We start from the raw sequence: 25,279 nt of genomic DNA on the forward strand, positions 1-25,279 counted from the left end.
TGTTGAGGCTGGTTTGATAAAAATGGATGGCACAAAAGAACTACTCAATCTCCCTTTGTCTACAACGTGATCACCTTGCCTCCTGTGTGGAGTCCTGGTGTTTGACTCATGCCTTCATTATACAGAACTCCTCATGTGTTTCTACAAAGAACAATATCCATGTTTGTCTTCCTTGTCAGCCAGTGAGTTACTTGACATTTGTATATCTGAAGTAGTTTTCAAAGGTAGAGACTCAGAAACCATCTGTTGAATGAAGTCTAATCATTCAATGGGCTTTTTTCTCTCCGGTTTTATTTATTCACAATGGGCAAGAAATAATTCCTAAAGTAAGCATACATGTTGAAATTAATATATACAGTGTTGGTGCCTAATCCTTATATGTCTGAAAATTTAGGGCACAAGAGTTGGTAATCGGCATTTTAACAAATAATCACAGGAGTTTCTATTGATACATCAGTTTTGAGGACTGCTAGACCTAACAAGAGGAAACAGATGCAAGGACAAAATGAACCCCAAACTTTAGATTGTCACTAGTGATGCATTGAGTGAAAAAATACAAGAATGTTCCATCCATGAATGGCATTCCTTCTAGAATATCAGACGAATTCTAATGTAAACAATAACAACACATCCATTCAACAGCTTCGAGTGACATTCCAACCAGTTTCTGGATCTTTCTGAGTTTTTTTTTTTTTTTTATCTTGTTCACTCTCATATTATTTTTACTCAGCATGTGCTTGCTCTGTCTCAGTTTAATGGATTTCCAATTGGGAGAGTCAGTATTCAGAGCTAGGGAAGCAGGTCGTTTCAGGGGTATGGCTGTTGGAAGGCTTCACTTATCATTCCCTAATCACTGAAATATCAATGAGATTGACTTCAAGTCCCAGTGACAGTTACATTTTCTGTGTCTATTCAGGGCAAAGTGAACTGAAACCCCATCAGAGAAGAAAATAAGGGCCATTCTCAGTCAGAGAGTTCATTTCCATGATATTTTTCTGTAATGCTTCTAAATTGTCTTTGTGCATGGACCTGAATTCATAAGTCATTTATGCAGCTCCTGTTCGCTTTTAGTTATTTAAGATCATTGGCAGCAGGACGATCTCAGTGAAGACCCTCAACATCAATTCAATCTTTTGAAACCCTGACAACTGGTCTTTCAGAAGAGTTTTGAAAAATGTATATTTCAATACATTTTGTATATATTTATGCTAAATATATTTAAAATAAATTATATTTTATTTTTCTAGTGAAGATCCTCAAAATATATTCAAATGAATTAGACATATTGTTTAATGTACATAAAGAGATGGAGAACTTACCTAAAGGGAGGCAGCCTTTACATGGGAATGAACATGGCATTTGGAATTGAATCGCTTGTTCAGCAAAGGAAATCATGTACATTTTTCTGAGCCTGCATTTTCTCATCAGAAATACAAGGAAAATACCACTTATTTTAGGTGATTATTTTGATGATAAAGAGAAAGTAATTATAAAAATTCTTGGTATATGATAGGTAAACATTCCAAAAAGTCAGTTAACATGATTTTACTGATTGATAGCCATTTTATTTTAAAATAGAATTTTAAAATGATTTGGTAGAAATCCCAGGTGGATATAGGATGATATTGTCTTTTGTGAGACTAATAATCAAAACACCAGTGATTGCTCAGTATCTCTGTAAACAATTTGAAATCTCTGATACACATTTTCTGTATTAAAATGACTTAATGAATGTGTTCTAAAATTATGTTAGAATTTATGATTAATGCTTAGCATAATATATTTCCTTTTAAGCTTTGGTGCACAGGAGTACATTAACATAAAATTCCTGACCTTATACTTTATAAACTAACAACAAAAAGCAACTAAAAATTAGTTTTATATAAATAGTAAATAAATAAACTAATAGAGAATTAAAATTAGACATAGTTAAATATAAAGAAAGGTTTAGTGGGACAGCTTCTGTAACTGAGGGAATTACTAAGCAGAAATTAAATGTTATAGATCAATTAATTATGAATTGGATTCTTGTCAGGAGATAATTAAGTAAAGGGGATTATTAAGGGTCTCAAAGGAAGCATAGAATTTATACAGCCTTATTCACAGTATGGTTCCTTTTTAGACAAAAAAAATATGGAAAATAAATCCTGGAGTCACATATTCTTCAAAATGTCTATTGAAGCTTTGTACAATTGTCTGAATCAAGACTAGCAAAATCGGTCTAGGATAAATCATAGGAGATATACAAAACATTGATCATGCATGTGAATTTTATTCTGTAGTTGATCAAGTTCTAATGGACTTTTCAAAGACAGTTATGAATGAATTAAGATATACTTTGATTAAAAATATAATACTATTTATGTGCCAATGTGTAGAGTAGAAGGGACACAAAGATCAAACAGTGAGTCTCAGTGGGTCTCAGTTTTAGAGTGCTTACCTAGTATGAGCAAGGCCATGGGTTTTAATTCTAACACACACACACACACACACACACACACACACACATAAATGTATAAAAATTAAAGTGATATAAAGCAAATTATAAACTTGAAAAAATAATTTAACATACATGGTAGTCATTATTGTAATAAAGATTAGATTTCAGGAATAAATAAGAATAATATGTTTTTTTTAATATTCTGAATGAAAAATGGCTAGATTTTGTAAGTGAAGTAATCATCAAGTAAGACAGAATTAGAAATTAACCACAGGAAAATTCAAACCACATAATCAAGAAAAAATGTAAATTGAAACAGCACTATTTTTACCTATAAAATCAATATTTATTTTAATGACCATATATCTCAGTGAAGACTCATATTAAATGGCAATAGCCATAGGTTTGTCTCTTATGAAAAAAATACATTTTATCAATATTTCCAAATTATGTGGAAATATTTTCCTCCTAGTCCAAGCAATAGTAAGCAAAAGAATTTCTTCTAAGAAATTTATTATGGTTATGTCTAAGGAATCTTATGCTTAAAAATGTTCATTGTTCTGTCATTTGATGATGAAAATTTAGAATTATTCAAAATGTATTTCAGGCAGATCCATCAAGTTCAAATACAGTAAGAACAGTAATTTACATAAATCATTATATACATATATACATGATATACATATTATACATATAGATACTTCTAGAATTTTGATTCATATTTGCGATGGTATTTATGTAAATTTTTAAGCTATGTACATATACACACTTAATGGAATTGTATATGTACACTGAGTTTGGTGCGCATGTAAAAGTTCTTAACAATATAATTGCATAGTAATGTATTAATTACAAGATATATATCCATACATATATGTACATATATATTTTGGGTGTACATATATCAAAAATAAAGTGAAAACAGATACAAAGAAAACACTTCCAATACAAAATCTGTAAATTCATACATATAATTGTTTTTAAATCATGAAGGATTAGACCTGTTTTTTCTTATGGTCTTCTGATTTTTCTAAATGCATATACGATTCTTGTAACATTTCTGGAATTATGAAAACAACAAAGTATAAAGAACATAAAATATAAAAATATTTAGCTTTCTAAAAATTTGCATTGAAGATAATGAATATGGAATTAGTGTGATAGTATAGTTAAATTGAGCAGGATGTGAACAAGAAAGATTATCAGAAAACACTCTCATGCAAATTCTTAGAACAATCTAAATGTGAAACCTGCAGATATATAAGTTCATGATAGCAAAATGTTGTAAGTTTTTTTCTCGACCTTTCAAGGGATCTACTGGAATCCAAAACAGTAGACACCAATCTACAAAGGTTTAAAAAATTCTTTATACTGACATTCTGTCAAGTCAGCCTGGATGAATATGTTATGTCTATTTATGATTTTAGAGGAGATGGAGCAAGCACTTTACATTCTTGTGTTGCCTGAAAGGTTAATATTCAAGTTCACCACCTCAGCTTACAAACAACTGCCGGTCTTGTTCAATCCAATCAGTGTGCAAATTCTATTACCTTTGATGTAGTGGTGTCACAGAGGCAAAGACACCCACTGAATAAAATTCCCCCAAGGGGATCTCAATTAGTCGTCTCAGAAAGCCCTAATAAAAGTCAAAGAAGAATTCTCTAATTATAAATTTAAATCCTCCTGACAGGCCCTTCAAACATAAGAGGTTGTGTTTCCTTGTGTTTTAGGATCATCACAATCAATCTCTTTTAGTCTTCATGTTACCTTCTTAAAATGTACAACTGTCTCTTGGACTTACTTATATTTGAATGGACATTTTTATAAGGTGATCTCTTAGAGATGTTACTTGTCTCCAGGTGCCACATCCAGAAACACACACACACAACACAGTACATATCTCAGACAACTTGAATTTTCTTTACTTTAACATCTACATTTTAGTGAAAAACATTTTGTGCAGCAAATTGTCCTTCCATTTTGAAGTATAAAGAGATAGTACAGTGAAATTACATCTTTTGGTACTTCCTTAATGTATTCATAATCATAAAAGCTGAGGTAGAATAAATTTTGTCACATAGGAAATCACTTTGATACGATGGTAGTACCCAAATATACCATCAAGCAAGCTAGTCTGGAGTCATGGTACCAAAAACACTCAACAGACAGAAATAAATATTAATTACTATCTTACGATACATTGAATCTATCTAAAACACATGCTTACAGAATGTAGGAGGAAAAGTTGAGGTAAATTGGCACAAATCAGATACAATGTAAATAGAGTAAAAGGATCCATCATACATCCAGCATTTTGAACTATAAAGTATTCAGATCTCCCGGGTGATAGTTGGGGAATAGTGGGGTCACACTTTTTCTACCCAAGGGATGTCAATGTAAGTCATCATGACCACAGCTGTGACTGTATGCTTCCTGAAGAGAGGACACTTGGCACTCAACTGATGACTACCAATGCGACACTTAATTGACATTTCTTGACAGTTGTGTGCTTCATGTTCCTTATGTATATTTATTATATCATAAATATTCATTGCTTTAGGAGCCCCATGTATGTTTAATGCCTGATGAACAATGCTTCTTGCATTGAGTGCTACATTATATTGGTCATCCCCTCTGTGTTCACACACTTGGTCTAGTAACTACTTATGTGTTCTAACTAATGAGTTTCATCTATCCCATCTGTTTTTTTGTCTCTTATATCAAGTTTGAATATTCCCAAGCAATATAACAGATGCACATGACTTATTAACAATAATATTTATATTCCTATATGCCAAGATATATGACAATGTTGCCTCTTTATCTCAATAGTACCCTTTAAAAATAAGGTTGAAATCTTACATGAAAGTCTTTACAGAACAGTCTTTCTTAATAGCTTTCTACCAGAAAACAAAATCTTACTTGGAGGTAAGTTTATGAGGTTCATTTGAATAATGTGTGTGGTGTATACACAAAAATACACATATTACTTATATATATAGAGAGAGGTGTGACTGATTCAGAGATGCTTTAGTATTTAGTGAAAATCTAATTTTTGGAAGAGTGGCTTTCATATGAAATGTTAATTTATTCCTCCTCTTTTCACAATGTTTACAAATAAATGCAATAAAGGCTTAAAATGGGTAGGTCACAGATATTCAAATACACAGAGAATGAGAAAGAATGTTTTTATACTTGAACAAAATTCAAGTTTTTATACTTGAACAAAATTTCTTGCTAGCAACACCAAACAAAGTTTTAAAAATGATATATTATCAAAAATAGATTAAAGCAAATTAAGAGTATTCTTGGAATAACAGTGATAACGAATTTAAAAACTAGTTCTAGCTGCAATGAAGACTACCTGTCCAATGCCAAGAATTCAAATTGAGAATTTTTTTTTTAATTCCATAATTTGAAACAATGCAAAAATCCCAATTCATGTCATACATCATGTGATTTTTCTATTTTATTGAAGACTAAAAGTTATAAATAGACATGTGACAATTTCATCTGTATTCCTAAATGTTTATGTATTCAAATTCACAAAAAAATCATTTTATCTTTGAATAATTATAAGAGGTAGTCTTATATTGAATATGACCTTAAAATATAATAGCAAAGTTATTATAAATGTAAAATATCTCTATAGAAATTAATAATCACATGAAAAATTTTTAAAAGTTTTTAAAAAATGTGATTACCAATTAGTAAACTTTAATATTTTGAGTTATTTCCCAGACATTTTTCTAAGTATATTTATATTTATATAATTTTTATCTAATTTATTATGTATGTATGTATATACACATATATGTGTGTGTGTGTATTTCTACTTAAATAGTAGATTTTTGCCATGTAATATTAACTAATAACTAAGTTTATCTTGAATAGACAAGACCTGCTATCCTATTCAAAAAAAAAAAAGCTTGAAGAAATTATTTGGTATTTGTTTCACCATTACAAAAGAAGGAAAATATTTCAAAAGTCCACTAATACTTTATTTGAACCCCTCAAAGAAGTGCTACCTTCATAGGTTTATTGCTGTCAATGTCATTTTTTGAAAAACTTTGTACTATATGTACTCTTATATTAAAATTGTACTGAATGTCTGAAACTTAGAAGTGATAATAGTTTTATTATCAAAAATATTAAATGTTATCAGGAAATTCCATTAAATAAAGTTGGCATATGTTGTATTTGTACAGTTTAGATGTTTTTAAAGTACTGTCAGTACCTGTCCTGAAATCTCAGGAGATTATTGTACTTTTCCTAAAATTAAAACAAAAGAAAAAAAATTCTACTAATTAGTTTTAGTGTCCACAAACCACACATCAAGTAATAATAATCTCTTACTGAACATTCCTTTCTATTAGTGATTAGATCCATCTATAATCATCTTTGCTCTTTTCTACACTGCTAGCTTCAGGCTGTACATTAACATTTGTTCCCAACATGTGTGAAAGTAATAAAACCTCCACTCTCTTCCAAACACATGCCAGTGTACTTCTCATGTTCAGAAGTATAAATATCGATAAGTATTTAGCCTCTCAATAAATAAATACTGTCAAACCACAATAGCATTCAATTTGGGAATCGAACAGAAAGAATACCTTAAAAATTCAGTGCCCTCCTTTTTCCATTTCAGAAGTATAGAATCATCAGTGAATCCAGATCAAGGATTACTCTCTGGCTTTTGGCCATGAAGCAATTCTGAACATCATTAAACCATCATACATTCTGGCACAACTGCCAGTTTCTGCTCCAAGCAGGCTAACAGATGAAAAAATTAAAAATTCGGTCTCAGATCCATCTAGCAGAGAGGAGAGGGTGATGTGAAAGTCTCACTGCCAAGTGCAGTCACTGATACTGTTTATCACGGGTGATCCTCAAGGGTATTCAGGAAAAGGTTCCATGACATGGATGTTTAACCAACCTCTCACGCCTGCAGAATTGAGTTAGAAATGACTCAAGGACCCCTCAAAGATTTATAGTGGAATTTTTCTTAAAAACATGGCAGGTATTAATCACCTGTGGTGGATGCTTTTAGAGGAGCTCCCCTGACAATTGCTACTCTAATCCTAAAATGAATGATCCAGTAACAATTCCAGCAAGGTGGTTGAAAACTTCAGTTTATCCAAGAAGGCTGAAAGTGAGGTTTGCTCATTTGGTGTGATCATAGGAATCGTAGCATAGTGTTCATTTTCATATTACATTGATATATAATCTTTATTCCACCTCTTTCTGGGGTATGCCGTTCTCCACACCTATCAAAGTATTGGATATTCCCTTATGAAAAGAAAGTAGCATGCAAAAACTCACACCAATTACAATGTGGAAGAATCAGGTACTCCTCTTTTCTTGTCTGTCACTAAATACAAGTGCTGGCTCCAGAAATGAGTGGAAAAGGAGAAAGCCAGGGGAATGATTAAGAACACTAACTCAGATTGGCCACTTACGAATCATAAAACTGAGAAAACATAGAATTATATCTAACATGGGTACCCAGCTCCTATGATGGGGTGAATTAAGTGTTACATGTGTTGTCTTTGTAACAGAGTTTGTTCATTGGAGCATTGGAGGTGCTATGTTAGTTACTTGCTATTTGATTAGTGTTGATTATGTCGAATTATCTATGCTGCAACTTTGGAAATAGGAGCCTAGGTGGAGGAGGAGTTTCATTTTGCCATAAAGTCTATAAAATCTCAATTTTCACTTAAATTACCAGTACCAAGCTTGACCCTACACATTCATGTCAATGTCTACAAGCGCATAGGATAGCTTGCACTTCATCCAGAGATGGCTGTGTATGATGCATCTATTAGCTTCTAAGAAAATGAAAGTCTTGCATGCTCCCATTTTTCATAGATATTACTTAATGTCTATTATTACTTTAATTACTTCTATAACGATAGTAGTTTATTACATGCAAAGTAAATAAAATATAGCTAACCACAAAGAACAAAAGTCCAGTTGATCAGTCATTATTGTTGCATAAGACAGATGTATTCTGTCTGTTTCTTAATATAAGAAATTCATCAGTTCATGAATTAATAATTATAAGTTTGGCATTTTTTAACTGAGAACTTTAAAAAAATTCGGCTTTCTACTAGTGGCTAATAATATTGGGGGAAGATGTAAGTAGCAGAGTTTCAGAATCATTGTATAACACTGTTAAAGAGAATTACCTGATTATTATTTCAGGAAATGATAGTTAAAATGAGGTTGACCTTGTGAGATTCTTCTACTTGCTTTGTTTTTAACTGTCTTTTTCTTTTTAAAAATCTGTTTTTAACTTTTATAGGGATAAATTTAATTGCTTAAAATATATTTTTAAAAATTAGGATTTAGGAGTTTGGTAGAATAATTTAATAAAGATCACTTTTTTTAAAGAACATGGAAAGACTACACATATTTATTTAATATAAGCCAGACATAGGGGTACATGCCTATAATCCCAGCTACTTGGGAAGCTGAAGCAGGAGGATCACAAGTTCCAGGACAGACTGCACAAGTTAAGAAAGACCATGTCCAAAAATAAAATGAAAAGAAAGGGATTGGGGATATAGCACAGTGGTAGAAAGCTTGCTTAGCAGACATGAAACCCAGTATGACTAAATCAATCAATCAACCAATCAATCAATCAAAAAATCCAATTTTAAAAAAGAGAGACCACCTGGGGCATGGGGAATAAGCAGGAGATCCCATAGCTACAGCAGTGCAATATGAGAAAGTGTCCAGAGATACAAGAATGTTCAACAGACTGCAGAGCTGTTTTGTTGCGGTTGTTTATTTATTTAATTTTGAAGTGAATTTTGCATTTTATGATGTAATGTTATTTTGTGTGATTATATACATTTTCATAGTCAAAAAGTCAAAATTACTTAAAAGAGATATGCTAACATAAGAAGGACTCCCTTCCCTTTCCCATCCTGTTTCCATGCTATTCCTATATGTAGCTATTTTCAGCTTTTCTGTGGTCTTTCTTCCGATATGCAGGAATGTGGGTATGTACACCTTCGCACACATATAGAAATTCCCACACCTACGTGCTTGTGAGTGCAAAAACCATTCCAACAAAGTATTTGTTCTATTTTCTGTAGTGTTTTCTCAACAGCCCTATTGGATGTCTGTAAAGATAATTATATACTTTTTCTCTCTGTATACCGTGATGATGTGAATTGTATTATAAATTCCTAAATAATTAAAGTTTTAAAAAACTTCCTTTTTGTTGTTATAATTATTTAAATATGCTATTCAATTCTGTTTTCTAAAACATTCTTTACTATGTGGCGTTGCTATTCATGTTCAGTTATTAATTTTCTATAATGTGGCTTGGATATTCATGTCTGGCTATTGATTTTCTTTTAAATTTGCTGTTTTTATAATCAAGCTTAAAACTCAAAGCTATACTTAGTCTATTAAGAGTTAGAGACTCTTTCCCTGTGTACTCTGGGCTACCCTAAATTACATTGGGATCGTTTAGTTTTTGAAAGATTGATAGACTTCCTCTGTGAAATAATCTAAATCTGATATATTTTTATACAGGTATAGTTTTATAATAACTATTTATTCTATAGGCTGTTTTACTGAATGTATTGACTTCATGTGAGTTTAAAAACATATGTATACAGAATTCTAAGTTAATCTGAAATATGTCTTTATTTGGACTTCTAAGTATTTATGTATTATTTTATTGCTTTTGTTTTCTGTGTAATCCTGTTCTCTGATTTCTTTTGTATATATTTTATATTTGAGAGAGTTCCTATAAACTTTTAGGATAAATTTTCAGTGCTAGATTCTTCAATACCTTACTTATGTCATCTCTCTTTTCCCCTTTGACTTCAACTAGATTGAGTATGTGTTCTCTGAAATGCTTGGTGCCAGAAGTGTTTGATATCTGATACTTTTTTACATTTTTAGAATCTTTGAGTATATGTAACTAGAAATGCTAGAGTTGAGAATCAAGAAAACAAAAAAATTCACTTTTTATATATGCTTTATACATATAGCCTGCAGGCAATTTTATACAAAATATTCAATAATTTTAAATATGAAAGTATAAAATATGAAATTTCCCACTTATGGAATAATGTCATCTCTTAAAAATTTGGATTTGAGAACATTTGGGGTTTTGAATTTTCAGATTACATACGTTCAATTTGTACTTGGTTTTAACATTTTAAATAAAAATTTCTCATACAACACCAATTACTTATACAGCAGCCATTGAAATTCTTCTACTTTTTTATTTCTCTTTTGTTCTGTTTAGAAATCTAAGTTTTTTTTTTCATTTTTGCCTGAATGTATGATATTTACATATTATTCTTGAAACCTCTCCATATCTTTGCTTTAAGCTCTATTATTGAATATGTCATTATAACAAGAGATTGCAAACATTGGTAGAGAAATGAAATTTAAATAATTTGGGGTAGCTAGAAACCAAGATGTATCACCCTTTATATATCAAGAACTTTAAGAAATTCTTTAATAGGAGAAAAATTTGACAGTAAAATAGTTTGATACAAGGGAAAATGATCATTAAATGAATTGGGAAATAATTAGATTACTCAAAATAATTTTTAAAGTAAAATTATGTAAAAAAAACCCACGAAGACTAATTCTGTTGGATTTTTAAGAGAAGATGAAGCTGAAATATTAGACAACCATAACATGGAAAATGAGAGGGTAGTTAGAAATAACCCATATCAATTTTCTTGTATTATTTGTGAAGGTAAAAATAGTGGTTGAATTTAGATTGAGATGATTTTAGTAATTGTAAAGGAAACATTTGGCCATTGTGAATCTCTCTGACAAGTCTAGACTAAAAATACTCTTCTAAAACACAATAAATCTGAATTAATCTTAAGTAGGTTTTTCCTACAAAAAGATGGGTTATCACACAAAATTTTAGAATGAATTATATTTATACTTTATCATTTTAATATAATTATTTTGTAACTTAGTCAAATATGTGAAATTTTCGAACATTTGCAAAAATAATGCATATAGATACGTAATCCCATATACCTATAGCAACTGTAAAAGGAAGAAAGGGTTGTTGTTTTTTGTAGAGGAAGAATTTAAATTTTTAGAGAATGTATTTTCAAATCATAATTTTTACTTTCTAAAGTTAATACTTGAATACATTTTTTCCATAAAACAGACACACACACATACACAGGCGCACACACACACACACACACACACACACCCCAAAGCCTCACTTTAGAAAAGTAATCCAGATTAATTAAAAGAAACTTTTTTTAAAGCCCATTTAATAATCAAACACCTGTTAAGTTGAAAGAAGTAAATCATGGGCATGCATATCTGAATATTGATTCAGGGATCCTACCATTAGAAAGAGGATTACAGAATCTTTCTAATCTTGGACATAGAGCTGCTTCCCCAACTATTGTACTATAGATTTAAAACAGAATGTCAGATATCCTAGTTGATCACTTTTCCTCTAATTTCAGATGAGATGCCTGAGACTGTCATGGAGTGGATGTGACTCATCCTCAAGTACATTTTCAGACAAATACCAATGCATTGCAAAATATATTTTCAGATTCAAACCAAAAAGGATCTGAAAGTTGATTTTAAGAGACTTAAATCTAATTCAACAATGTTATAATAACAAGCAAAATGCACCTAAATGAAAATATAATTTGTTATCTTTTGTAAAATCTGATGAATTATTAATTTATCTGATTCAAAGAAAAGCAGACATAAATTTAGAGGAATTGGGGGAATGGGAAGAAAAGCAGCTGTGTTTTGGTTTCTATTGCTTGTTTTCCAAATTCTCCCAACAAAAGTGCAAAGTGTCAATATATTTAGGACATTGTCTTGCAGAGATGGAAGAAGGAGTTCCTCTTCCACATGGCTAGTTGGATGTAGAGTGATCCCATTGCTTGGCTCCCTTTGTCCATTTGCGTATCACTGTCTCCAAAACTAAAAGAACAAGAGCCTCATGAAGTTGGTTTACAGAGGCAACCTGACATTCTGCTCATTTGCTCTTGCTGGTAATCAAAAGTAGCAATGTTCTGTACAAGCTGAAGGGAAGGGAGCTTCTGAAACACCAAGGCACTGATACCTCTGAAAGGACATGTACTATTTGGGATGCATTCCTAGGAAAGCAGCTGACATAAGTGATTCTCACCTTAAAGTCATATTTACATAAATGTGTTTAGATTTCCACAGAGAATTCAAGAAACCTTGCATAAGAACAGAAGCTTACTTCATTACAGTGATGTTTAGAGTCCCCCCAAAATTAACTCAATAAGAAACTTGCTCAGAAAACACCCCCATCTAAGCTCCCAAATGAGAAAGGGGTGTTTTCTGAACCTCAGCCAAAATGAACATTAAAAGAAGTTATCTTGGCTCAGACCTGGACAGTCTCTCCCGCACTCCTTTATCTTGCCTCCTTTCACTTGGAAAAGAAAATATGCTGATGATTGCTCTTGGCCTGTGCTCTCCCAAAAAGGGGGAGAAGGGAGACTCTTCTAACACCACCCCACCTCAAAGACATCCATCTCTCTTTTTCTGAGCTCTTTCCTTTTGCATTCCATTTGGGTCACTCTTTAACCTTTTCTTTGCCAGCCATCTTAGCAAGCAATATTCTAGGAGCTCTGCACTCCTGTGCCTAAATGTGGGAGTGTTTCATTACATTGACTTTTAGATTTTTAACAGTTTATATATAGAAATTTGGGATGGAACATTCACAACTATTTCTCCCATTGCCTTGTACCAAAGTCAGAAATAATCATTGATGATTCTGCTTTTCATTCAAAAGCTAAAAACAAAAGAATCCTATGCCAGAAGAAGACTGAGTGTAGTATTTTAAAGTATCTCATGACAAATACACATTATGGTTCTTGTGTCATCTTTCAGGGAAAAGCTTGCCCTCCCCTCCCCCCCCCCAAAAAAAAGAAGAAGAAGAAGAAAGAAAAGAAACAAGGAAATCAAGAACAACTCCAATTGGCAAAATAAGACAAGCTAAGATAAATACATTTGTGTCAACTGGATTTAAGTGTATAGACATTTATAAATATATAAATGTTTATTTGCTTGAGGTCATCAGAGAAAATATGCTTAAAAAGTTAGTATAGTCAAGTCAATTTTAATAAGTCAGAAAAGGAAAAAAAAGACATTTTTTATTATTTGAACTGTGAGCTGTCTACATGGGATGCATAATTTTGAATCAGGGTCTTTTCTAAATAGTTTATATCTATTCTGATTAAATATCATTATTAACCTGATGAGTAGACTTAACTAATTTCATTTACATAAAAACTAAGCAAAAAAGAAAAAATGGTGTATAAATCATCCTTTATAAATAACTAAAGAAAGTGCTGTCAGAAACTGGGTCAGTATTATTTTTATTTTGTTAAACTATACCATATTTGCTTTTGCCCATGGAGACCTGTAACATGATCTTCCTCATCAAGTTCATCTACTTGAACTCAAGTATCAAGGTATGTTTAGGCCTATACCTATGGTGCATAAAAGAAGTTTCCCATAAAAGCAATGGGCTAATGGATTATCACACAGTTATCTTACACATTTACTCTAATATTAAGAGACCTTAGTGAGCTAGATTGTCATAACTGTGTACTTTAGGAATTCACTCAGTTATCAAGGAACAATTATTCTTGGAAAGCAAATAATTCCTTCTGACAGCAACTCTTTAGCCAAGTCTGTCTTTCTCTGACGTCTATCTACTTTTTTCATGAAATAAGGGGGTTTTTCTCTCTTTATTTATTTGTTATCAATTACTTAAGTTTAATTTACCTAGAGAGTAAATAATTCTTATATTGTGTAAACAAAGAGAATAATCAAAATCAATTGAACAAGAATTCTTATTACTTGGATGTTGTCCCAAAGCAAAAGCAAAACAAAGACAAAGCCTTTCCTACATTAGTTTCATGGAAAATAAAATAGAAATGTAGAAGTTACTACAAAAAAAATGTTCAAAGCAATCTTCATATTTTGCTTTTGGGTTGTGTTACTATTGTATTGATAATTAAAGATGTCAAATATAAACGAAAGAAGTCAAGTTTTTTTTTTATATTTTTTTATTATTTGTAAAGTATTGGGTATAAAAGAGCAATTTTTCTCTTGCTTCCCAGCAATGTATTAGCTCCAAAATGAATGGATTTCTGCCCAGACACAAGTGGGTCATTCAGTTGGTCAACAAGGATGCTTCTTGTGAGAGCAGATTTTTTATGGGGACAGCTGTCTCACAGGAAGTATATTGCCATGTGGTCTTTTCGAATTTAGCAAAAGGCTGTCAAATACTCCTAGTAGCAACCCACTTAGTTTTATAGCCATTGCTTTTACATAGAAGTGTATTAATAATAATAAATCTGGATTTGGAATCAAATTTACTATAGTCTGGTTATGGAAAAGGCAGAGATATAAATACACATCACCTAATAAATGACATTATTTACATATTCAAATGGCATGGCTTCTAGTTGCTCTGCAAAAACAAATAACCTTGAATGTAACCCTCATTTCTTAGAATCTGAGAATCTCAACCTGAAAAATGCTGATACCACCTTTTTAAAACCTTGCCATGGAAAAAAATTCCACTGCTGTGAAAAGGAAATAGAGTAATAGAACGATTTTTATTAAGCTCATCTATGAAACCTTACAAGAATCCATTTTCCCTAGCTACTGTGGGAATAGTCAGTCTACTTCCACTTTCTTTGAAATGTAAGCATTGACCTTGAAAAAAAAACTGTGATACATTTTAATGTAACCACTCAAATTGAATCAAAGACTTTTTGGGCGATGGGCCCATCTCTTGCCTCAACCAGGGACTAGTTTTTTTTCCACAGAAATTTTGAGATGATGACTTTCATAATATGGATATCAGCTTCCTTTATTTATACTAAAACTATTGATATCAGCAAAAATATTAGCACATAACTGAATTGTATTTAGTGAGCTCTGGAATAGTGAAAGAATTACTTCCCTTGAAGATCAACTTGTAGAATTCGAGAAATGAGTTAGGTCCTTAATGTGTGACATTTACTGCAATTCAAGAATTACTATATAAGGCTGGGTACACAGTTCAGTGTTTGAGTGTTTGTCAAGTATGTATGAGGTCCTGGGTTCAATCCTCAGCACACAAAAAAATAAAATAATAAAATAAATAAAAACAAAAGAATTACCATGGAGAGTCCATGTAACTTCTTGGCTTAAATATAAGGGCTGGGTTTGCTTCCATCTGAATGGAACTGTACAACCAAGTCTACACCTAGAACCCTACAAAACAATTGGCCATATTTTGACTGATATTTTGATCTCTGGCCACTTTAAAATTCTGTCAATCATGGAGAATAATTCTAAGCAATGGCTGAGGCTTGTTATTACACATTCCCAAATTCCTGTATCTTGTCACTTACAGTCTGAAGGATGCTCCCCAGGAGCCAGAACTCATGAAAATACACAGTAGGTGATCCTGCTCCTCACTCAAACATTAATCTTGTATCACCTCCCCTTTCTACTACCCTCTTCTCCATCAGATCAATTAAAAAAAAAAAAAACCCGGAGCTCTGTCTTTCTTCCTGAATTCTGCACAGTGACTAACCAGGATACCCAATCATTTCTGGGAAAATTGCAAGGAAACTGTTGCTGTTGGCAATAGAGTAATCCAAGTTTTACACATACAACCCATTACAAGACCAGATGACACCAATGCTTTATTAGAACACAACTTTGGTGAGCTGACAAGAGACTGATGTTCACAGGCTGGCTACTCCACCCAACATGTCAGAGATCATCTCCATTTTAGTACTCAAAGTCATTTGTCTCAGTAAATTACTCAATTCTAGGCAAACAGGAAATCTTGGTCACCTTATTTCTAAATATAATGATTTCAAACTGTTTCAAAGATATTTCATTTGGCTTCAAATATATACATGATGAAAAGCTTTCAGATTATGTCAGCATTGCTGGTTTAATAAAGTGTTACTCCCTTGGTTTCAAAGCGAGCCCTTTCCCATTCAAAGATGTCTGCCTTAAATCTTGCACAGCAGGGCTAATTTGCTATGGTGTTTTCTTAACAAAGGATCCTAGTAACCATCATGATAAACAGATACAACTATCTGATAAGTAAAAAAAAAAATAGAAAGTCTGTTATGGAGTCAAACTACCTGAATACAATGATAATATATACTAGTCCCAAAAGAATTTCCGTAGTGACCAGTAATTGCAACATGGAACTCAGTATTATTTTGGCTTCTGATTTTATCAGTTACTACTTGAAATTGCATCATTGGGATCAGATCATTTGAAGACAGTCTTGATCCTTCATTAGTCAATCTTTCTTGATCTCTTGAGGTACCGTCTATCAATTCACTTAAAAATGTTTTGCTTGTTTAATTTGACCACCTGTTTTTAAGTAATTGAATGAGCCATGAGATGTTAGATAGTCACTGGTTTTCTACTACCTTCACCCAGGATAACCCAGGATACTCTTCTATTGTTTGCCTGATTAATTCATCATCTAGTTTTGCTGGTCCTAGACTAAGACCAAATGGTCTTATCTTTTATTTACTTATTGCTTCTTTTGCTTTGAACCATCAAATTTTAAAAAATTGTTTTGGATTTGAAGAGAAAAATTTTATGATTGTTATCAATGATTTTATAGTTTTGAATTACATTTCAGTAAACCATTCTTCTTCTATTCTAAAATTTATTTATATCTATATATAAAGTTATAACTTCCAAATAGAGTGTGATTGATAAATGTCTCTTCATGTGCTTATTACTACATTTCTGGAGATGTATAAATGAATTAACATATTTAGATGGCATAAAATAACAGATTTTAGAGAGTTTAGTCTGTGAGAGAAAGGAAGATGTAGGATAATGAACAGGATATGTCTGCTTTCTAGATGATATGATTAGAATTTACTTCATTATTTTTCATCCCTTGAAAATTCCCTCATACTCACTTTTATCTAAATAATAAAGTAATATAGATGATACTTTAATATAAAGATCCATTGCCATTGAGGATTTGGTGGAGACAAGGATTACTGTGCATTTAAAGAAGCTGCACATCTTAACAAAATAGTTCTGAATACTAATTATGGTGCCAGACAGTCTGGACTTAAACCATAACTCTGCCCCTCTCCAGCTTGAAGACCTTTAGTAAAATATTTGACCTCATTGTGCCTTAAGTTATTCATATGACAAAGTAGAGTACTGGTAGTTCCTACCTGTTATATCTGATGTGAATATTGAACAAGTTAATATATATAACATGCTCAGAGAAGGCCTATGCATAATAAGTAGCTGTGTTCATTATTGTATTTATCATTTTGACTTAATCTTTCATTTCTCCAGGTTTGTGGGATAGATAAAAGTGTGTATATGAGGATCACCCTCATCTTCCGGCCATTTTTAAGTCCTGCACAATAGTTTAGGGAAATACACACAATAAATTGCTTACAAGAAAATTATTAAAAGTTTGAAGTTAATAACTTAGGGTGAACTATTTAGGAACTACTTTCCAGTTATCAGTTAACACAATAACTAATTTATTCTCCAAGACTCAAACACTACTCTTAAATATAATAGGGAAGGGAGAATTGTAACCAATACTTTTTTTTTTTTCAATACAACCTGGTAAATACAGACTCAAGGTACAGACAAATTCTAAACCAAAACAAAATTATCAAGCAGATATCAGATTTTTCAGAAAATAGTCTTGTATTCTCCAGACATTTGTACTTTTAGTATTAGCTAGCTAGGATGATGTTCCATCTAAACATTCAAATATAGTTTTAAAAGTTTTCATTTAATTTCATTTAATTTTTACTAATCTAATGTTTCTGCAATCTGTATACAGGGTAAAAATGGGAGTTCATAACCCACTTGAATCCAATGTATGAAATATGATACGTCAAGAACTATGTAATGTTTTGAACAACCAATAATAAAAATTTAAAAAAAAACTGGTGAAATAGTTGGAAGAGTTAACAAATATGGAACAATTCAAATGGTCACTGCTCCTGTCAGGTTTGATGTGGATGACTCTCCCAACTTACCAATCACTAAATGTTCAATACATCCGGTTGGTTGGCTCAGGAATGGACTCAAGTACCTAGAGTCCAATGAGCTTTCCAGAGCTCTATTCAAATTGTCCCACTGTTTCCCTTTAAGAACATAGGAATTAGACTTTAGACCAAAGCTAACTTTGCATTTCTCCCAGGATTGCAAAGAAAGACTTCACTCAACCTGCCTCATATTTTACTTCAATTTTCAAATCATTTTTATATTTTCTTTCCTATTTAAATGTCTTAATGACTTTCTTACATTAAAACTAAAATTCTTTTTATTTATATATATTATTTATGTATAATAAGAATGCATTACAATTCTTATTATACATATAGAGCACAATTTTTTATATCTCTAATTGTATAAAAAGTATATTCATACCAATTCATGTCTTCATATATTTACTTTGGATAATAATGTCTATCACATTCCATCATCATTTCTAACCCCATGCCCCTCCCTTCACCTCCCACCCCTCTGCCCTACTTAGAGTTCCTCTATTTCTCCCATGCTCCCCCTCCCTACCCCACTATGAATCAGTCTCCTTATATCAGAGAAAACATTGGCATTTGGTGTTTTGGGATTGGCTAACTTCATTTAGCATTATCTTCTCTAACTCCATCCATTTACCTGCAAATGCTATGATTTTATTCTCTTTTATTGCCAGGTAATATTCCAACATATATAAATAAAAAATGATTAAAAAAACTAAAATTCTTGAGTTCTGAAATATAAGTCCAGATAAAAGATATGAATCAAGATAAAGAAATTATTCCCAGTGGTAACTAGTATTTAAGCAGGGGTTACTCATTAGCATTGGATTTAGAGTCTTTAATTTTATAATGAATACTGGTTGAGCACTCCTTATCTGAAAAGCTTTAGGCCAGAAGTACTTAGGATTTTGAATTTTTGGTTTAAGGATGCTCTGTCTGTAATGATGTGGTTATGTAAACTTATGTTCTCTCTCTCTCTCTCTCTCTCTCAAACACACACATGTGTGTATGCGCACGTGTGCGTGCGCGCACACACACACACACACACACAAACACACACACTTTCTATTAATATGACCTATGCCATAAAATTAAAAGTTAATGAGGTTTTCATTCTAACAAGGTTTAACTTTTTGCTCATTGTGAAAATAACCAATATTCATTTAAAACTCATCTTACAAAAAACAAACTCAAAGTAAAATATCTGTGCATCTTTGGTGCTATAGGAGCAGTGAAGGATTTCTTTGTGAAAGAAGTAAACTAATTCCCTGCTGCCCCAGCCAGTACATTTTTACTGCTAGCTTTCCCTGTGTATTAAAAGGATTTTTGTGAACCTAAAGAGTATTGGTATAAGTGTGAAAATACCCTTATGTAGACACACAAACTTCAAGTTAACTGAAATGTTCTGTCATTAGGAAAACAAACTCTGAATCAAGACACGTGTGTTTTGTTGAAAGTTTGGTTTTTGATTGCTTGAACATTTCTAAGCAGTGAGTTGAATTTCCGAGAGGAGAATTTCTTCTGGACAATGTGGTTTCCTTCAAGCCCAGCTCAAATGATATACCCTACTCTAAATTACGAGAAATCTCCTTGAGTAAACAATCTCCAGTATTTTTTTTGCTTAATTTAATTCTAATTTGGTATGAGCTAAGAGGCTGGTTCAAAGTTACTTCAACTCTGTAATGGTAAACCCTGCTCCATTTCATTAGAGAAGCAGAGTAACCGTGGCCTCTGACCATGTGCTGACAGTCATATTCAATCAGAGTTTGTCACTCCTTTAGTCTAGGAACAAAAGCAAACCAAAAGAAAGAGGAGGACCAAGAGGAAGGGAAGAAGGGAAGAGTGAAGGAGAAACAAAACACGAACAACCCTTCTCTGATACCACGGCAGGTGACAATGAAGAAGTCATGAGTGTGATATTTGACATTAAACAGCATTGGGCTTCTGCCATTTTTGTGTGCCATACCTGTATTTCCTTTGGAAGATAATTTCAGACAATTTAAAGTAATGAGTATATGGTGGAGCAAAACCACTCACTTCATGGCCAGAAGCAAAGAGAGTCAGAAGAGGGCCAGGGTTCAGCAATTTCCTTCCAGAGTACACTTCCTGGACTTCAAGACCTCCCCTTAGGTCCCACCTCTGAAGGTTCTACCACTTCCCAATGGCAGCACATGGAGGTGAGTTTGAGGTTATAAATTTAATAAGTGAAAGTAAATATTCCCTTCAAGGTATTGAAGATGCTTATTTACCCACTGTCTTCTTTACATCTTTTTTTTAAAAAAAATAGTGAACAGGCATGAAGGAATGAAATAATTTTAGGTTTTTTGTTTTTACCTAATTTTCTATTATCTATGCTTTTCATAGGAAAAATAAAACATGGAAGAAAATGTGTATTCATATTTTTGCATCATTGAATTCCTTGTTCTGCCTTGAATTAGACTAATAATGATAGAAATCCTTTACATTAGGGAGCTGGGGTGGTGGCTCGGGGGTAGAGCACTTGCCTAGCATGTGTGAGGCACTGGGTTCGAGTCTCAGCATCACATATAAATAAATGAATAAAAATAAAGGTCCATCAACATCTAAAAAATATTTTTAAAAAGAAATTCTTTACACTAGATTTGAATGATCTTACTATACTCTGAAAACAGAAGAAACTAGAGAAGAAAGAAGAACCAAATTAACTTGAATTAAATACTGGTAATAATTTCTGATTTGAAGCTAAGTTTTGGTTCTGAATACTTTTTTCCAAAAAGCAAGACTCAGATAATTTGATGATCATAAAAAACATTTACACACTATGGAGTTTCTAATATGACTTTTTTCTGATCCCATCACAATAGAGAACAAATTCATTATCTGATTACATCTTTAGTGTTCTTATCATCTATGCTGGACAATGTTCAGTTTTCGTAACAGATTACTGAGATAACCAACTTATACAGAAAATGCTGACTTTCACTCACCATTTGGTGAGTCCAGTCCATGATCAATTGGCCCTGATGCTCTGGGTCTATGGAAAGACAGCACATCATGGCAAGAGTTTCTGGTAGAGCAAAACTACTAATGTCATGGCCACAAAGAAAATATATCAAGGAGGGGACTAGGGGTCCCACAATTTCAATCAAAGGCATACTACCAGTGATCTAAAGACCTCCCACTAGACCCCTCTTATTAGAGGTTCTACCACCTCCCAATGATAGGGCCACCCTGGCAATCAAGGCTTTAGCACATGAGCCTTTGGGAGGACCTTTAAAATCCAACTATGGCATTCTTCCCCTGACCCCCAAAGGTTTAAAATTATAATCTGTCTCACAATATAAAATGCATTCAGTCCATGTCCAAGAGTATCTGAAATCTTAACTGTTCCACCTTGGCTCAAAAATACAAGTCCAACCTCGGTGTGGTGGCTCATATCTATAATCCCAGCAGCTCAGGAGGCTGAGTCAGGAGGATGGTAAGTTCACAGCCAGCTTCAGCACAAAATGAGGCACTAAGCAACTCAGTGAGACCCTGTCTCTAAATAAAAATACAAAATAGGGCTCAGAATGTGACTCAGTATTGGAGTGCCCTGAGTTCCATCCCAAGAAGAGGAAGAAGAACAACAACAACAACAATCCACGTCCATCACAATGTAATACATTCTGCTATCATATATAACAAATTAGAATAAAAAATAAAACAAGATAAAAAAAATCCAAGTCCAAAGTATCCTCTGAAATTAACAGCAAGCTCAACTGTGAGACCTGTTGAACTTTGGATGTGAGATGTTCCTCAAAAATGCCCATGTTAATGCACAAATATCTAGATGTAAAATGATTGGATCATGGTAGTCCTAACCTAGTCATTCCATCTTAGTTTGAATAGGCTACCTGGGGGGTGACTGTAGGTGGACAGAGTGTGGCTGGAGGAGGTGGGTCACTGGGGACATGTCTTTCTCATTTGCCCTTCTCCTTTCTCTCTGCTTCCCAGCCGCCCTGAGGTGAGCACTTTTCCTCCACCATGTCCTTCTGCCATTATGTTCTGCCTCATCTTGGGCCCAGCGCAATGAACTCAGCCAACTTTGGACTAAACCTCTGAAACCAGGAGCCAAAATAAACTTCTTTTCCTCTAAGTTGTTTTGTCAGGTATTTTGGTCACAGAGTTCAAATGTTGACTGATACAAATCCCTATAAAAATCAAAAAGAAAATCAGATGTATCCAAAATACAAACAGAGGGTATTCCAAAAGGGAGAAACTGGGTGTAGGAAAAAAAGAATTGGCCCAAAGCAAGACTGAAGTCCCTCAGGGAAAGCCTTAAGTCCTGCCGCTTGGTGTCTGCCATCTGGGGCATACTATGGTGGAATGCGGGGTCCCAAACACTTGGCCAGTCCCTCCCCTGTGACCTGGCTGGTTGTAACTTAGATGAGGACTTTTTTCTGCCTAGCTCTGTGCAGTGCCTAGAGCTTTCCTGTCAGACTTGAGTACCTCTACCTTTGGAAGATCTCCACTGTAGTTTCAGCTTCACTCCAACAACTCCACATATCACCTTCTCAGGTGCCACTTACAGGAGTTCTGTTCCCCAAAAACACCGCCTCCCAGGCTTTCTACTGAACTATTGATGGAAGCCTAATGATCCACAATTCTTGCATTTTGCAAGCCTGTTAAACCAGCATCACATGGATGACGCCAAGGTCTGCCACCATCATGAGCAGTACCTGGGCCCATAGTTGCAATGGATTCTGAATGTCTTGTCAGCTGAAAATGGAGAAGGGAATTCTAGAAAAATGAGTCCTTAGGCAATCCTGGGGTGTCAGAACATCTGCTTGCTTTTGATTTTTGTTGTTGCTTTTGTTTTTGTTTGTTTTGTTTTGATTTTCCTAAAAGATAACTGCCCAGGAAAATCTCTGAATCAAATTTGCATTTCCCCATCTTTTATTTGTGATTGCTATGACCCTACTGATTTCAGAGATGTCCTTGAGGCATCTCTCCCATGGTTCCAGGGCAAACCATTTCGCTTCTTTTTTTTTCAGCACCAGCAACTATACCTTTGCTTCACCTTTACATAATCTCTTTTTCTCCACAAACTGTAGTTGTCCAAATCCTTCCACTCTGCTCTTATTTTCTTATTTTTCTTGCTGGAAATTTAGCTAAACTCAACCAGAGGTACTGATGCTGTAACCTCATGTCTTTCAGGAGTTGGGATACAAGCGAAGCCTGAAAAAGCATAAGGACAGACAGAGATCTTACTGAATAGAGAAGGAAGTACAGTGAAGGATCATGATACAGCATGACCAACACAGGGAATGTTCTGCCTGATAACACCTTAAAAGTTTAAAAGGCACATTTGTGGAGGAAAATAAACTGCTTTCTCTTTTGAGTTCCATACTAGATAAGGGCTGAATCTCCTAAACATTCCCTAAATAATCAAAAATTTTAGTGCAGAAAATAAACTTGTTTGGCACTTGTGAACCAGCAGTTTTATTTAATCTCTCACAACAGAAAGACAGACAGATGATAATCATGTGTATGATTTCAGAGTCCAAGGCAAATTCTACTGTATAAATTCTCAAAAGAAAAAAAAATAGAGAACAAATGAATAAATGAATTTGCATAACTTTATCATGTTGACAGAATTCTTAAACTCATTGTAACAGATTGAAAATAAACTAGTGTGGCTTATTTTATAGCCATTACTAACAATCAATCAGAACACAATGCACACCTCTCTCTGTGATGTGATGTGTGTTTCCACAATTCAACAGAGAACCACTCCTCTATATTTAATGCCATAACTGTGTTCCTGTAATGCTCATGTGGCAATTAGGAACAGGATAATTTCATCACTGTAATATCCTTTTACCACTAAGAGGAATTCTATAGTCCATATACAATGACACATTCCATCTCTTTCAGTTCCAATGATGACATGGGAAATATGAAAAAAAAAAAACTCACAGAAAGAAATAGCATTCTTTTATCAAAAGACAGAGACTTCGTAGCACAACATTTTGACAGAAACTATTTCTTCCTACCAATTAAGAGAAGAAGGTTGCAGATGTGAGGGTGGAACATTAGAAAAATACCTGTGGCAGTATCTGAAAGGAAGTGATTCACTAGGAAGTTAGTGGATCATAAGCAAGAAAATTCAGTAACTCGAAGGACCCTGGGCAGCAAAGTAGGTTTTGTTCGACTGTCTTTACTCAGAATTCACAGAGCATTAGATTTAGTTAAAGAACCTTAAATCAAGACCTATACTTTACTTCTAGGCACAAGACAAAGATGGCATGCAAATGTCTTCAGAGCAGACATTTTTGAGGAAAAAAAAGGGGCGGGGGGCACACCATATTACACACATTATATTAAACAACATTGCATTCTTATGTGTGTGTGTCTATGTTGCTGCTTGTGTATACACTGGTAAACTTATATTCATTTTGACCATAGTACTTTGTGTCTCATCAACCATCAACATATTTCTTAAATCTTCAGTTCAGTTCAGAAATCAAATCTGACTCCTGTACTTTGGGAACTGCCAAGACTGGCCTCAGCAGTCATATTCCTGAGCTGGTCTTTCTACACAATTGACTGTGTCAAAGGTGAAGTCCTTGCCCAAATTCTCCTTCCCAGATATTTGGACCAGTGCAATAAAAGGTGAGTTATGTGAAGGGCCAGATCTTGGAGACATGCGAACTTGGGAAATCTCAGGGAACATCTTCCATCACCTGCTTGAAGAAACAGAATAAACCATTCAGCACTGAAACAAAAATAAAGCTGAGAACAGAAA

Source organism: Ictidomys tridecemlineatus, chromosome 5, assembly GCF_052094955.1.
Source record: "Ictidomys tridecemlineatus isolate mIctTri1 chromosome 5, mIctTri1.hap1, whole genome shotgun sequence".
In the NCBI taxonomy this organism is placed as follows: Eukaryota; Metazoa; Chordata; class Mammalia; order Rodentia; family Sciuridae; genus Ictidomys; species Ictidomys tridecemlineatus.